Source organism: Tachyglossus aculeatus, chromosome 4 (assembly GCF_015852505.1).
Source record: "Tachyglossus aculeatus isolate mTacAcu1 chromosome 4, mTacAcu1.pri, whole genome shotgun sequence".
NCBI lineage: Eukaryota > Metazoa > Chordata > Mammalia > Monotremata > Tachyglossidae > Tachyglossus > Tachyglossus aculeatus.
Genome location: NC_052069.1, coordinates 18,122,562 through 18,134,827, shown reverse-complemented (window position 1 = coordinate 18,134,827; position 12,266 = coordinate 18,122,562). Strand labels below are relative to the sequence as shown.

Sequence of the window (12,266 nt, the reverse complement as noted above, 5' to 3'; positions counted from 1 at the left end):
TTCATTTGTCTATCATTAATACTCTTTCAGTAATAAACAAAATCGACCTGCATTTCTGCCCGAATAAACAAATTGCTTTGCATCATATTAAGGAAAAGGTAAATTATTGATCATAATTCATTCTTCAAGCCACATTATAGCAATATTCCACTTCAACTCTGTTTGATATACTTAGGGGAACAGATAAACTGTGGCATTATCTATTTGAAACCATACGTAGCCATTTCCAGCATTTGCATAGTAAATCTTCAGATAATAAATCAGAACACTGGCAACAAATGAAATGAGGTGAGTTTTCATATTATCAACAGACCTAGTTGTTTACAGCACATAAGTGACTCTCTAATTACAATTCTAGCATTTTTTTTATCTCTAGGAAAATGGTCAAATCTTCAGGTATTCTGAACTCTGTTTTGTTGTTGCATTGTACTGTACTAAACACTTAGCCCAGTGCTCGGCACACAGTAAGTATTCAATAAATACAATTGATTGATTGATTGATTCATTCATTCAGGTAATTCCTCACTCCTAACAAATTCACAAACATCTGGGTGTGTGGGCTCATTGCTCATTATTTGTTTTCACAAATGTTTGACTCCGACCCACGTTCTCTCAATATAAAATGCCTCTTAATAACAATTAAAATATTACATTACCAAAGAAGAGCAGTTTTCATAATCAGTTTCTCAAAAGCCCAGGGGAAGTTGCAGGGAATGATATTTTCCCCTCTGCTTTACAGGCTAGTGGTGACTAATGTGTTTTGAGACTAGGCACTTCATTACAACCCTTCAGGGAGGTGAACCCTGACACACCTTACAAAAGCAAAGTTAAATCACAGCTCTAACATTTGCAAAAATATTTCAAATTCCGGTGGTCCTAATGTCCAGAAAACAAAAAGACCGAAGAAAGTTGACTTTGGGAAGGGATATGAAAGTATTTACTTACATTGCTTGCAAGATCTCTTAGCAGCTGGAATCTTTGAATTACAGTTCATGCAGATGTTGCGCTTTTGCTCGAAATCCCTTCAATTTGGCAGTCAAGACAGCACATAATTCTCTGGTGCTTCAGATTGATAAGTAATTTCCTGATTCTCTTTCAAAAATATTCTCACAGACTTTGTAAGCAGTGGCACATATTGACAATAGAATGCAAAGCAGACAGCATGTAGCACAGTTGTGCTGATGCAAACTTCCTAAGAATTCTTGGAGTCTCTAATGAAAACAGAATCCTATTCTGTGGATTTCCTACCAAATTTAGATTTGAGTAAGAACCCACAATTTATGCGCAATCAATCAATCTATAAAAGGTATTTACTGAGTGCTTACTGAGTGCAGAGCACTGTACTAAGCACTTGAGAGACTACAAAATAACAGAGTAGGCAGACGTGACCCCTTCCACAGTCATAATATTAACTCTTCAATACACATATAAGCATAACAGTCCTTCCTACTTGAAGTGGAAGCTATTGAGGGTGAGGTTTCATCAGACTGTGTGCTGCGTTGGCTAGTGACTGCCAATCCCATCTGCATTGTGTGCATGCAAAGTGTTCTTTGCTGTCCGTTTGTATTTGTTTCTTTAATAATAATAACTGTGGTATTTGTTAAGCACTCACTATGTGACAAGTGCTGTTGTAAGCACTGGGGTGGGTACAAGGTAATTAGGTTGGACACCGTCCCTGTCCCACATGGGGCTCACAGTCAATCCCCATTTTACATATGAGGTAACAGGGGCCCAGAGGAGTGAAGTGACTTGCCCAAGGTCGCACAGCAGATAAGTGGCAGAGATGGGATTAGAACCCATGTCCTCCGACTCCCAAGCCCTTGCTGTTTCCACCAGGCCATGCTGCTTCCTTAGTGCACAGGATTCTTCCATAATGCTTTCGGCATTTTTCCCTGTTCTTTTACCTAGAGGAGATCACATCTACTGTCTTGTCTTATGCCGTCGAGTCATCTCTGAACCATAGCGATGCCATGGACACATCTCTCCCAGAACACCCCACCTCCATCCGCAATCCTTCTGGTAGTGTATCCGCAGAGTTTTCTTGGTAAAAATCCAGAAGTGGTTTTCCATTGCCTCCTTCCACACAGTCAACTTGAATCTCCGCCCTCGACTCTCTCCCATGCTGCTGCTACCCAGCACAGGTGAGCTTTGACTTGTAGCAGATTGCCTTCCACTCGCTAGCCACTGCCCAAGCTAGGAATGGAATGGACAGGCCTCTGCTTGACTCTCCCTCCTGTAGTCGAGACCGGTAGAGGACTGGAAACTCTCCAAGTGCGACCCTGAGAGAGGACATTTACTGTACACCCACATTATAACTCTGTAAGTGCATTGGGATCGTAGGAGGGTTCAAAGCTGGGCCGATGTTTTTCCAGTTAGGATTTTGCCAGCAATAGAAAACAGTGAAGTCCCACAGTAGTTTTAGCATTCGGTTCCTTCTCCCTTTCTCTAGAAGTTGGCCACAATGGGAGCATCCTTGAAATCTTGCGGTCTTTCAATAGTGTTCTGTATTTTCATTCATTCATTCAATCGTATTTATTGAGCACTTACTGTGTGCAGAGCACTGTACTAAGTGCTTGGGAAGTACAAGTTGGCAACATATAGAGACAGTCCCTACCCAACAACGGGGTCACAGTCTAGAAGGGGGAGACAGACAACAAAACAAAACATGTGGACAGGTGTCAAGTCATCAGAAAAAATATGGAACGCTTCACAGATTTGCATGTCGTTTTGAGGAAGAGATTGTGGAGGTGATTAAACTGCACACCCCTTCCTGGCTGTTAAATTTCATAAGATCAGATCTGGAAGCTTTGCAGCTTTTCATGACTCTGACTGCACCGATTACTTCAGTAGGCAATGAAGTGAAAGTCATAGGTGTGCAGGCAAATTCTTCTTGGTAGCACCTCAGTTGTAGAAAGCTGTAGGAGTTGGAAAAGGTGCTTTTCTTCTGGTGTAAAAGGTGGGTTAAATAAATCATGGCAGTGGTGCTTCCAACGCTTAGGTTTCTTCTCTTGTCTGTGTTGAGGGTGAATGACTCTATTCTTCAGTCATGCTGTAGTGATTTCAAATCCACTCTCTTCAATCTTGAAAGCCTATCAGCATGCATACATATTCCTGACATCCTCTATTCCATAACTTTACTTTTGGCGTGGATAACTGTAAAAGTTTTTTTTAAATATATTTTGCTTACTTTACTGAAAGTCGTTTGATTTCTGAGTTATTTTCATCAAAATGGTCTTAGTATTTTCTTCTGGAACTCTTCCACTAGATTGATGCTACAGTCCACAACATTTGAGTCAGTCAATCAGTCAGTCAATCATATTTATTGAGCACTCACTGTGTGCAGAGCACTATTTTAAGCACTTGGGACAGTACAATATTGTGATATAACAGACACATTCCCTGCTCACAATGAGCTTACAGTCCAGAGAGAGAGACAGATATTAACATAAATAAATAAATTACAAATAGGTACATAAGGGCTACGTGACTTGGAGGAAGGATGAACAAAGGGAGCAAGTCAGAGCAAAGAAGAAGAGAGTGGAAGAAAAGGAAAAGAGGGCTTAGTCAGGGAAGGCCTCTTGGAGGAGATGTTTCTTTGAAGGGGTAGAGAATAATTGCCTGTCAGATAAGAAGAGGGAGGCAATTCCAGGCCAGAGGCAGGATGTGAGTGAGACACGGATGGCGAGATAGATGAGAATGAGGGACAGTGAGAAAGTTAATATTAGAGGAATGAAGTGTGAGGGCTGGATTGTAGTAAGAGGGTAGCGAGGTGAGTTGGAAGGGGTCAAGGTGATTGAGTGCTTTAAGATCTATGGTAAGGAGTTTCTGTTTGATGCAGAAGTGGACGGGCAACCATTGAAGGTTCTTGAGGAATGGCGAAACATGGCCTGAGCATTTTTGTGAAAAGTGATCCGGGAAGCAGAGTGAAATATGAAATGGAGTAGGGAGAGACAGGAGGAAGGAGGTTGATATGGCAGAATAGGATAAATGCTTGGATTAACACAGTAGCAGTCTGGAGGGAGGGGAAAGGGCGGATTTTAGAGATGTTGTGAAGGCAGGGACAAAGTCTATTTACTCTGTACTATTTTCCCAAGCATTTACTAAAATACTCTACACAGAGTAAGTGCTCAAGAAATACCAGTGATTGACTGTGACTATGGAAGTATCCAGTCTTAGAGGTTGCCTGCAAAGGATCTCCTGTGAAGGCACACAACCCTCTGGTTACTTGGGTAGAGGCAGAGAGGTTCCTGTTCCAGAACCTCTGGACGTTACAACTTACAGTGTTCTCTGTGAATGTGTTCATTCTCCAGATGTGTGACATTCAGCTGCCTGGGCTGGAATACTGTCTCATCCCCACACCATTTATGTACCTATGCAGAATTCATTTATGCATATTTGTGTCTGTCTCCCCTTCTAGACTGTAAGCTCACTGTAGGCAGGAAAATGAGGCACTGTTGTGTCTTAGTTGCCTCATTTGTAAAATGGGGATTAAGACTGTGAGCCCCGTATGAGAAGTTGACTGTGCCCAACCTGATTTGTTTGCATCCACCCCAAAACTTAGAGCAGTACCTGGCACACGGTAAGTGCTTAATAAATACCAGAATTATTGTTACTCTCCCAAGTGCTTAGTATAGTGCTCTGCACACAGTAAGTACTCAATAAATATGATTGATTGATTGCCACTTTGCATTGCATTTGTTTTATTGGTAGTGAAATTTAGACTATCTCAGGCAATGATTAGTCTCACACTTGATGCTGGATAGAGCAGCCGATCAGTCAATTAAACAGATTTATTGAACACTTAATGACCTCTAGACAGTAAGCTCAATCTTGGTCAGGGAACATGACTACCAACTTGGTTGTGTTGCACTCTCCCAAGTGCTTAGTACAGTGCTCTGCATTTCGTTCATTCATTCAGTTGTATTTATTGAGTGCTTAGTGTTTGCAGAGCACTGTACTAAGGTCTTGGGAAGTACAAGTCGGCAACATATGGAGACGGTCCCTACTCAACAATGGGCTCACAGTCTAGAAGGGGGAGACAGACAACAAAACTAAACATGTAAACAGGTGTCAAGTCATCAGAACAAGTAGAATTAAAGCTAAATGAACATCATTAAGAAATTACATAGAATAGTAAATATGTACAAGTAAAATGGATAGAATGATAAATCTGTACAAACATATATACAGGTGCTGTGGGGAGAAGAAGGAGATAGGGTGGAGGAGATGGGGAGGAGGAGAGGAAATAGGGGGCTCAGTCTAGGAAGGCCTCTTGAAGGAGGTGAGCTCTCAGTAGGGCTTTGAAGGGAGGAAGAGAGCTAGCTTGGAGGATATGTGGAGGGAGGGCATTCCAGGCCAGGGGGAGGATATCTATTCTATTTATTTTATTTTGTTAGTATGTTTGGTTTTGTTCTCTGTCTCCCCCTTTTAGACTGTGAGCCCACTGTTGGGTAGGGACTGTCTCTATATGTTGCCAACTTGTATTTCCCAAGCGCTTGGTACAGTGCTCTGCACACAGTAAGCGCTCAATAAATATAATTGATTGATTGATTGATGTGGGCCGGAGTCGACAGCGGGACAGGCGAGAACGAGGTACAGTGAGGAGGTTAGTGGCAGAGGAGCGGAGGGTGCAGGCTGGGCTGTAGAAGGAGAGAAGGGAGCTGACGTAGGAGGGGGCGAGGTGATGGACAGCCTTGAAGCCGAGGGTGAGGAGCTTTTGCTTGATGCGTAGGTTGACAGGCAGCCACTGGAGATTTTTGAGTCAATCTGCACACAGTAAGACCTCAATGAATACCACTAATCGATTCATTGATTGTGTGCAGGTCACTGTAGTAAGCATTTGGGAGAGTCCACCATAATGGATTTGGTAGACATAATAATAATAATAACTGTGGTATTTGTTAAGTGCTTACCATATGCCAGGCACTGGAATGGATACAAGCTAATCTGTTCTACATGGGGCTCACAGTCCCAATCCTCATTTTACAGATGAGGGAACTGAGGCACAGAGAAGTGAAGTGACTTGCCCAAGGTCACACAGCGGACAAGTGGTGGAGTCTGTTTTTTCAGGACTCCTTGCCAAATTTAAACATCATCACTAAGTTTCCCCTGTTCATCTTCCGGGTTTGTCTGTTAGAAGATATTCAAAAATTCAGCTGGGCATTTTGAGGTGATATTTGTTCATTCAATCATTCAATTGTATTTATTGAGCTCTTACTGTGTGCAGAGCACTGTACTAAGCGCTTGGGAAGTACAAGTTGGCAACATATAGAGATGGTCCCTAACCAACAGTGGGCTCACAGTCTAGAATGTGTTCACTGAGAAGGAATAAAAAATTGCTCTGTAATTTACCAACCTCATTCCCATGTTGTCCAGTGATTTTCCTCTAAGTTTCGATATCACTGCCTGTGTTTGCACTGAAATCTCTCATGTGAATTAGTTTATCAGTCAATCAATCAATCAATGGTATTTACTGAACATTTACTGTGTGCAAAGCACTGCACTAAGTGCTTGGGTGAGTACAATACAATAGAATTAGCAGACATGTTCTCCGCCCTTAAGGAGTCTAGAGACTGTTACTTGTATCCAACCCAGTGCTTAGTATAGTGCCTGGCACACAGTAAGAGCTAAAGAAATACCATCATTATCATTATTATTGTTATTATTATTAGAGACTTATTGACATTGCTGTAAGGCATCTGTCCTTACAGATCTTTAGAGAATCTATTTTTCCTCATCAAAATCATCATCATCATCAGTGGTATTATTAGTCCACATTCAGCTTCTGTTAACCTATCGCAAAACATAGGTTTGCTTGTACATTTGAAAGAACCTGGATCTAATACCAGAGTGAAATTCGGGTTTAGGATTGAACCTAAAAAGTAGGCCGATATTGGTTTGTTTCTTGTTTATTCATTTTTTTAGGGTACTTATTAAAGGTTTATTTACTACATGCTTACCCCCAGATAGTAATAAAGTGATGAGATCAGTCATAGTTCCTGACCCAAATAGGGCTCACAATTAATTTTATCCCAATTTTACAGGTCAGAAAACTGAGGCCCAGAGAGTTTAGGTAACTTGGCAAGATCACCCAAAAGCCAGTGACAGAGATGAGATCAGAATCCTGATCTCCAGGCTCCCATTCCTGAGCTCATCCTCCACACAGACTCAGTCAAGTGTGGCCAGTGGAACCCCCAATCCATTATGGGGAAGCTTCCCTTCATCCTTGACCCGTTCCTAACCTGATCACCGCTCCTCCCACCATCACTGAAAACTGGGTCTTCCCAGATGACACTGTCTTCCATGCTGCTCTCTCAGAGGGGACTTCATCTTCATCCACTCCCCTAAACTCACTAGGAAGGGAGGGGGTGTTGGTTTCCTTCTCACTCCCCATTGGCGCTTTTACGCCATTCCATCTCCCCCATCCCTCTCTTCCCTTTCCTTTGAAGCCCATATCATCCACCTCTACTAACCGCTTCAGTTGCTAGTCATGGTCTCTACCATCCCTGAGGCCTCACCTCCAACTATTTGAACCATTTTGATCTCTTTCTCATATTCCTTCTCTCTCTCTCCCCACCCCAAAATTGATCTTTGGGGACTTCAATATCCACGCAGATGTTCCTGATGATCCTTCCTTTGCCCGCTTTCTATCACTCCTCAACTCCACCGACCTCCTGCCCCACCCCACCTGACCCACTCACAAGGTCGGACACACTCGATCTCATTATCTCTAATTATTGCACAATTTCTACCCTCACCAACTCTGCAAACCCCCTATCTGACCAGAAGCTCCTCACCTGCCTTCCCTCCCATATACCGCCTTTCTGCAAATCTATCCTGTCCCCCCCAGACACCTCCAATTTTTTGACCCCCATCCAATTTTCTCAATTCACCATTCCCCATTTAGTGTCCATATCCAAAATACCTTCTTTTAAATGAACAAATTAACGCCCTCAGCACCTGCCTATTGAACTCAACCCACTCGATCACTTGTCCCTTTGTTGTTCTTGTACTACTAATCCACTGCCCTGCATCACCTCCTCAGTCTGCTTCCTTTCCTCCTGTGCATGAGTTACAGAGTGCTGCTTGCAGAAATCCAGATATCAGGATGACCTCGTCCACCTCAAATACAGCCTTGCCTGTTTTAACTCTGCCCTTCCTCTGCCAGGCCAAATTACTTCTCCATCCTAATTGACACTCATACCCACCACCCTCTCCAATTGTTCCAGATGGGTAACTCCCTCCTCAAACCTCCTGTCCCCCTGTCTCCCCCATCCTTAGCCCTTTATGACCAGGTCACCTATTTTATTGAGAAAATTGAATCCATCAAGGCGTGATCTCCTTAAAATCTCCCTTGCTCCTCTCCAGTCTCTTTCTCCTCCTGCTCCTTCTTCATCTTTCCCATCTTTTCCGTCAGTATCTAAAGAGGAAATCTTCTTCATTCTCTCAAAATCAACCCCCTCTATCTCCCCACCTATGTCTTGCCCACATCCAGCCACTGGCCTGGAACACTCTCCTTTTTCATAACTGACAGACAATTACTCTCCCCACCTTCAATGCCTTATTGAAGGCACATCTCCAAGAAGCCTTCCATGACTGAGCCCTCACTTTCTCTTCTCCCACTCCTTTCTGTGTCACCTTTGCACTTCAATTTGCACTCTTTATTTACCCCTCCCTCAGACCCACAGCACTTATGTACATATCCGTAATTTATTTATATTCATGTCTGTCTTCCCTCTCCTCAAAAATCTCCAGTGGTTGCCTATCAACCTTCGAATCAAGCAAAAACTCCTCACTCTTGGATTCAAAGCTGTCCATCACCTCACCCCTTCCTACCTCACCTCCCTTCTCTCCTTCTCCAGCCCATCCCACAGCCTCCACTCCTCTGCCACCACTAACCTCCTCACTGTGCCTCATTCTCACCTGTCCACCTCAACCACTGACCCACATCCTACCTCTGACCTTGCCAACTTGTACTTCCCAAGCACTTAGTACAGTGCTCTGCACACGGTAAGTGCTCAATAAATATGATTGATTGATTGATTGGAATGCCCTCCCTCTACACATCCATCAAACTAGCTCTCTTCCTTCAAAGCCTTAATGAGAGCTCACCTCCTCCAGGAGGCCTTCCCAGGCTGAGCCCCTCCCCATTTTCCTCTCCTCCTCCTCCTCCCCTCCCCATCACCCCCCTTCCCTCTGCCCTACCCCCTTCCCCTCCTCACAGCACTTGGGTATAATGGTACATACTTATTACTCTATTTTATTAATGATGTGTATATAGCCATAATTCTATTTATTCTGATGATATTGACACTTGCTTACTTGTTTCATTTTATCGCCTGTCTCTCTCTTCTAGACTGTGAGCCCATTGTTGGATAGGGACCGTCTCTATATGTTGCCAATTTGTACTTCCCAAGCACTTAGTACAGTGCTCTGCACACAGTAAGTGCTCAATAAAAATGAATGAATGAATGATAAGCTTGTGGGCGGGGCATTTGCCGACCAACTCTTTTATACAGTACTCTCCCAAGCACTTAGTACTCCCAAGCTTCTCCCAAGCTTCACATCCAAGCTGTCACCAAAACCTGCCGGTCTCAGCTCCGCAACATTGCCAAGATCCGCCCTTTCCTCTCCATCCAAACCGCTACCCTGCTAATTCAAGCTCTCATCCTATCCCGTCTGAACTACTGCACTAGCCTTCTCTCTGATCTCCCATCCTCGTGTCTCTCTCCACTTCAATCCATACTTCATGCTGCTGCCCGGATTATCTTTGTCCAGAAACGCTCTGGACATATCACTCCCCTCCTCAAAAACCTCCAATGGCTACCGATCAATCTGCGCATCAGGCAGAAACTCCTCACCCTGGGCTTCAAGGCTCTCCATCACCTCGCCCCCTCCTACCTCACCTCCCTTCTCTCCTTCTACTGCCCAGCCCGCACCCTCCGCTCCTCCACCACTAATCTCCTCACTGTACCTCGCTCTCGCCTGTCCCGCCATCGACCCCCGGCCCACGTCATCCCCCGGGCCTGGAATGCCCTCCCTCTGCCCATCCGCCAAGCTAGCTCTCTTCCTCCCTTCAAGGCCCTACTAAGAGCTCACCTCCTCCAGGAGGCCTTCCCAGACTGAGCCCCTTCTTTCCTCTCCCCCTCGTCCCCCTCTCCATCCCCGTCTTACCTCCTTCCCTTCCCCACAGCACCTGTATATATGTATATATGGTTGTACATATTTATTACTCTGTTTATTTATTTATTTATTTTACTTGTACATTTCTATCCTACTTATTTTATTTTGTTGGTATGTTTGGTTCTGTTCTCTGTCTCCCCCTTTTAGACTGTGAGCCCACTATCGGGTAGGGACTGTCTCTATGTGATGCCAATTTGTACTTCCCAAGCGCTTAGTACAGTGCTCTGCACATAGTAAGCGCTCAATAAATACGATTGATTGATTGATTGATAGTACAGTGCTCTGAACCCAGTAAGCACTCAGTAAATATGATTGATTTATTGATAAGGCTGCAGTGCCTCACCATGCCAAGTTCTTTTCAGCCCATCAATCAAAGGAATTTACTGAGTGCTTACTTTTTGCAGAGCACTGTACTTACAGTGTGGGAACCAGCATGGCTTAGTGGAAAGAGCACGGGCTTGGGGGTTAGCAGTCCTGGGTTCTACTACCAGCTTTGCCAATAATCTTGGAGATGTCACATAACTACCAACAGAGTTCTACCCACTCTGCTATATTGTACTTCCCCATGCACTTGGTACAGTGCTCTGCAAATAGTAAGTGCTCAGTAAATATGATTGATTGATTAGTTAACTTCTCAGTTTCTTCATCTGCGAAATGGAGATTCCAAACCTGTTCTCCCTCTTACTTCCTCTGTGACTTGCCCAAGGTCACACAGCAGACAAGCGATGGAGCCGGGATTAGAATCCCGTTCCTTCATTCATTCATTCAACCGTATTTATTGAGCGCTTACTGTGTGCAGAGCACTGTACTAAGCGCTTGTACTAAGTCCTTCGGACTCCCAGTCCCATGGTCTAACCATTAGGACACACACGCTGCTTCTCATCTATTCTGTCCGATAGAGGCATCCATGATGCTTGGAGGGAGAGTGTGATAGTTAACCTCTGTGGATCCTGTATCTATCCCAGCATTTAGTACAGTGCTTGGCATTTAGTAAATGCCTAACAAATACCACAGGGATTACAAATACCGCAATTATTACAATATAGTTAGTAGACATAATGCCCTCAAGGAGCTTACAGTCCAGCAGGGGAGACAGACATTAAGATAAATTATAGTTAAGGGATTCAATCCAGTACCAACGTATATACTACACATGTTTTGTTTTGTTGTCTGTCTCCCCCTTCTAGATTGTGAGCCCGTTGTTGGGTAGGGACTGTCTCTATATGTTGCCAACTTGTACTTCCCCAGTGCTTAGTACAGTGCTCTGCACACAGTAAGTGCTCAATAAATATGATTGAATTAATGAATGAATGTAAATACTGTGAGGGTGAGGGTTGAGTGAGAACCTAAGGGCTTAGTGGGTGGGAGTAAGTACATAGGTGAAGAAATAGGGAGGGAAAAGAGAGTGAGGAGATGAAGGGTTTGTCATGGAAGGCTTCCTGGAGGAGTTATGATTTTTTTCAGAAGGGCTTTGAAAGTGAGAGAGTGCTTGTCTGTGGAATACGTTTACTTCTCCCTTACACTTAACCTTACTTCCTCTCCAAGTTGCTCTTCATTCTTTCATTAGATAATAATTCTTGCCTTAATAACACAATGGACAAAAGAGGACAAATGACTGGCTCTGCCCCATATTGGCTGTGTGACCTTGGACAAGTCACTTAACTTCTCTGTGCCTCAGTTACCTCATCTGTAAAATGAGGATTAAGACTGTGAGTCTCATGTGGGACAGGGACTGTGTCCAACCCAATTATCTTTTAATAATAATAATAATAATAATAATAATAATACCCTGTGCTTAGAACTATGCCTGGCACATAGTAAGTGCTTAACAAACACCGTCATCAACAGCACAGATGACATTGTGCAGTGGACCTGGATTTACAACGGATCTGGAGGAGATAGAATGTTCTTTTTGGTTATTCTGTTTTATTCAAAATGAACCAAGATTAGATTAATCTTTTCCTAAACTATTCAAGGCCAAGGTTCAAATTATATTAAAATATTCCAATTTAACATTTCCTTTCAAACATTCATCTTTTAAATGTCACTTCGGGGATGATTCATATTCCTTTCCGCAATGGAAG

At 43.5% G+C, this 12,266-nt stretch overlaps 1 protein-coding gene and 1 non-coding gene across 2 annotated transcripts in view; both read right to left on the bottom strand.

Moving 5' to 3' along the window:
- Positions 1 to 12,266, bottom strand: part of C1QTNF7 (C1q and TNF related 7) — a 180,419-nt gene that overhangs the window by 96,845 nt on the left and 71,308 nt on the right. The window lies entirely within an intron of this gene.
- Positions 2,152 to 2,289, bottom strand: LOC119927830. Its single transcript, XR_005450798.1, has one exon. It is a non-coding gene; the product is annotated as a small nucleolar RNA SNORA7 (small nucleolar RNA).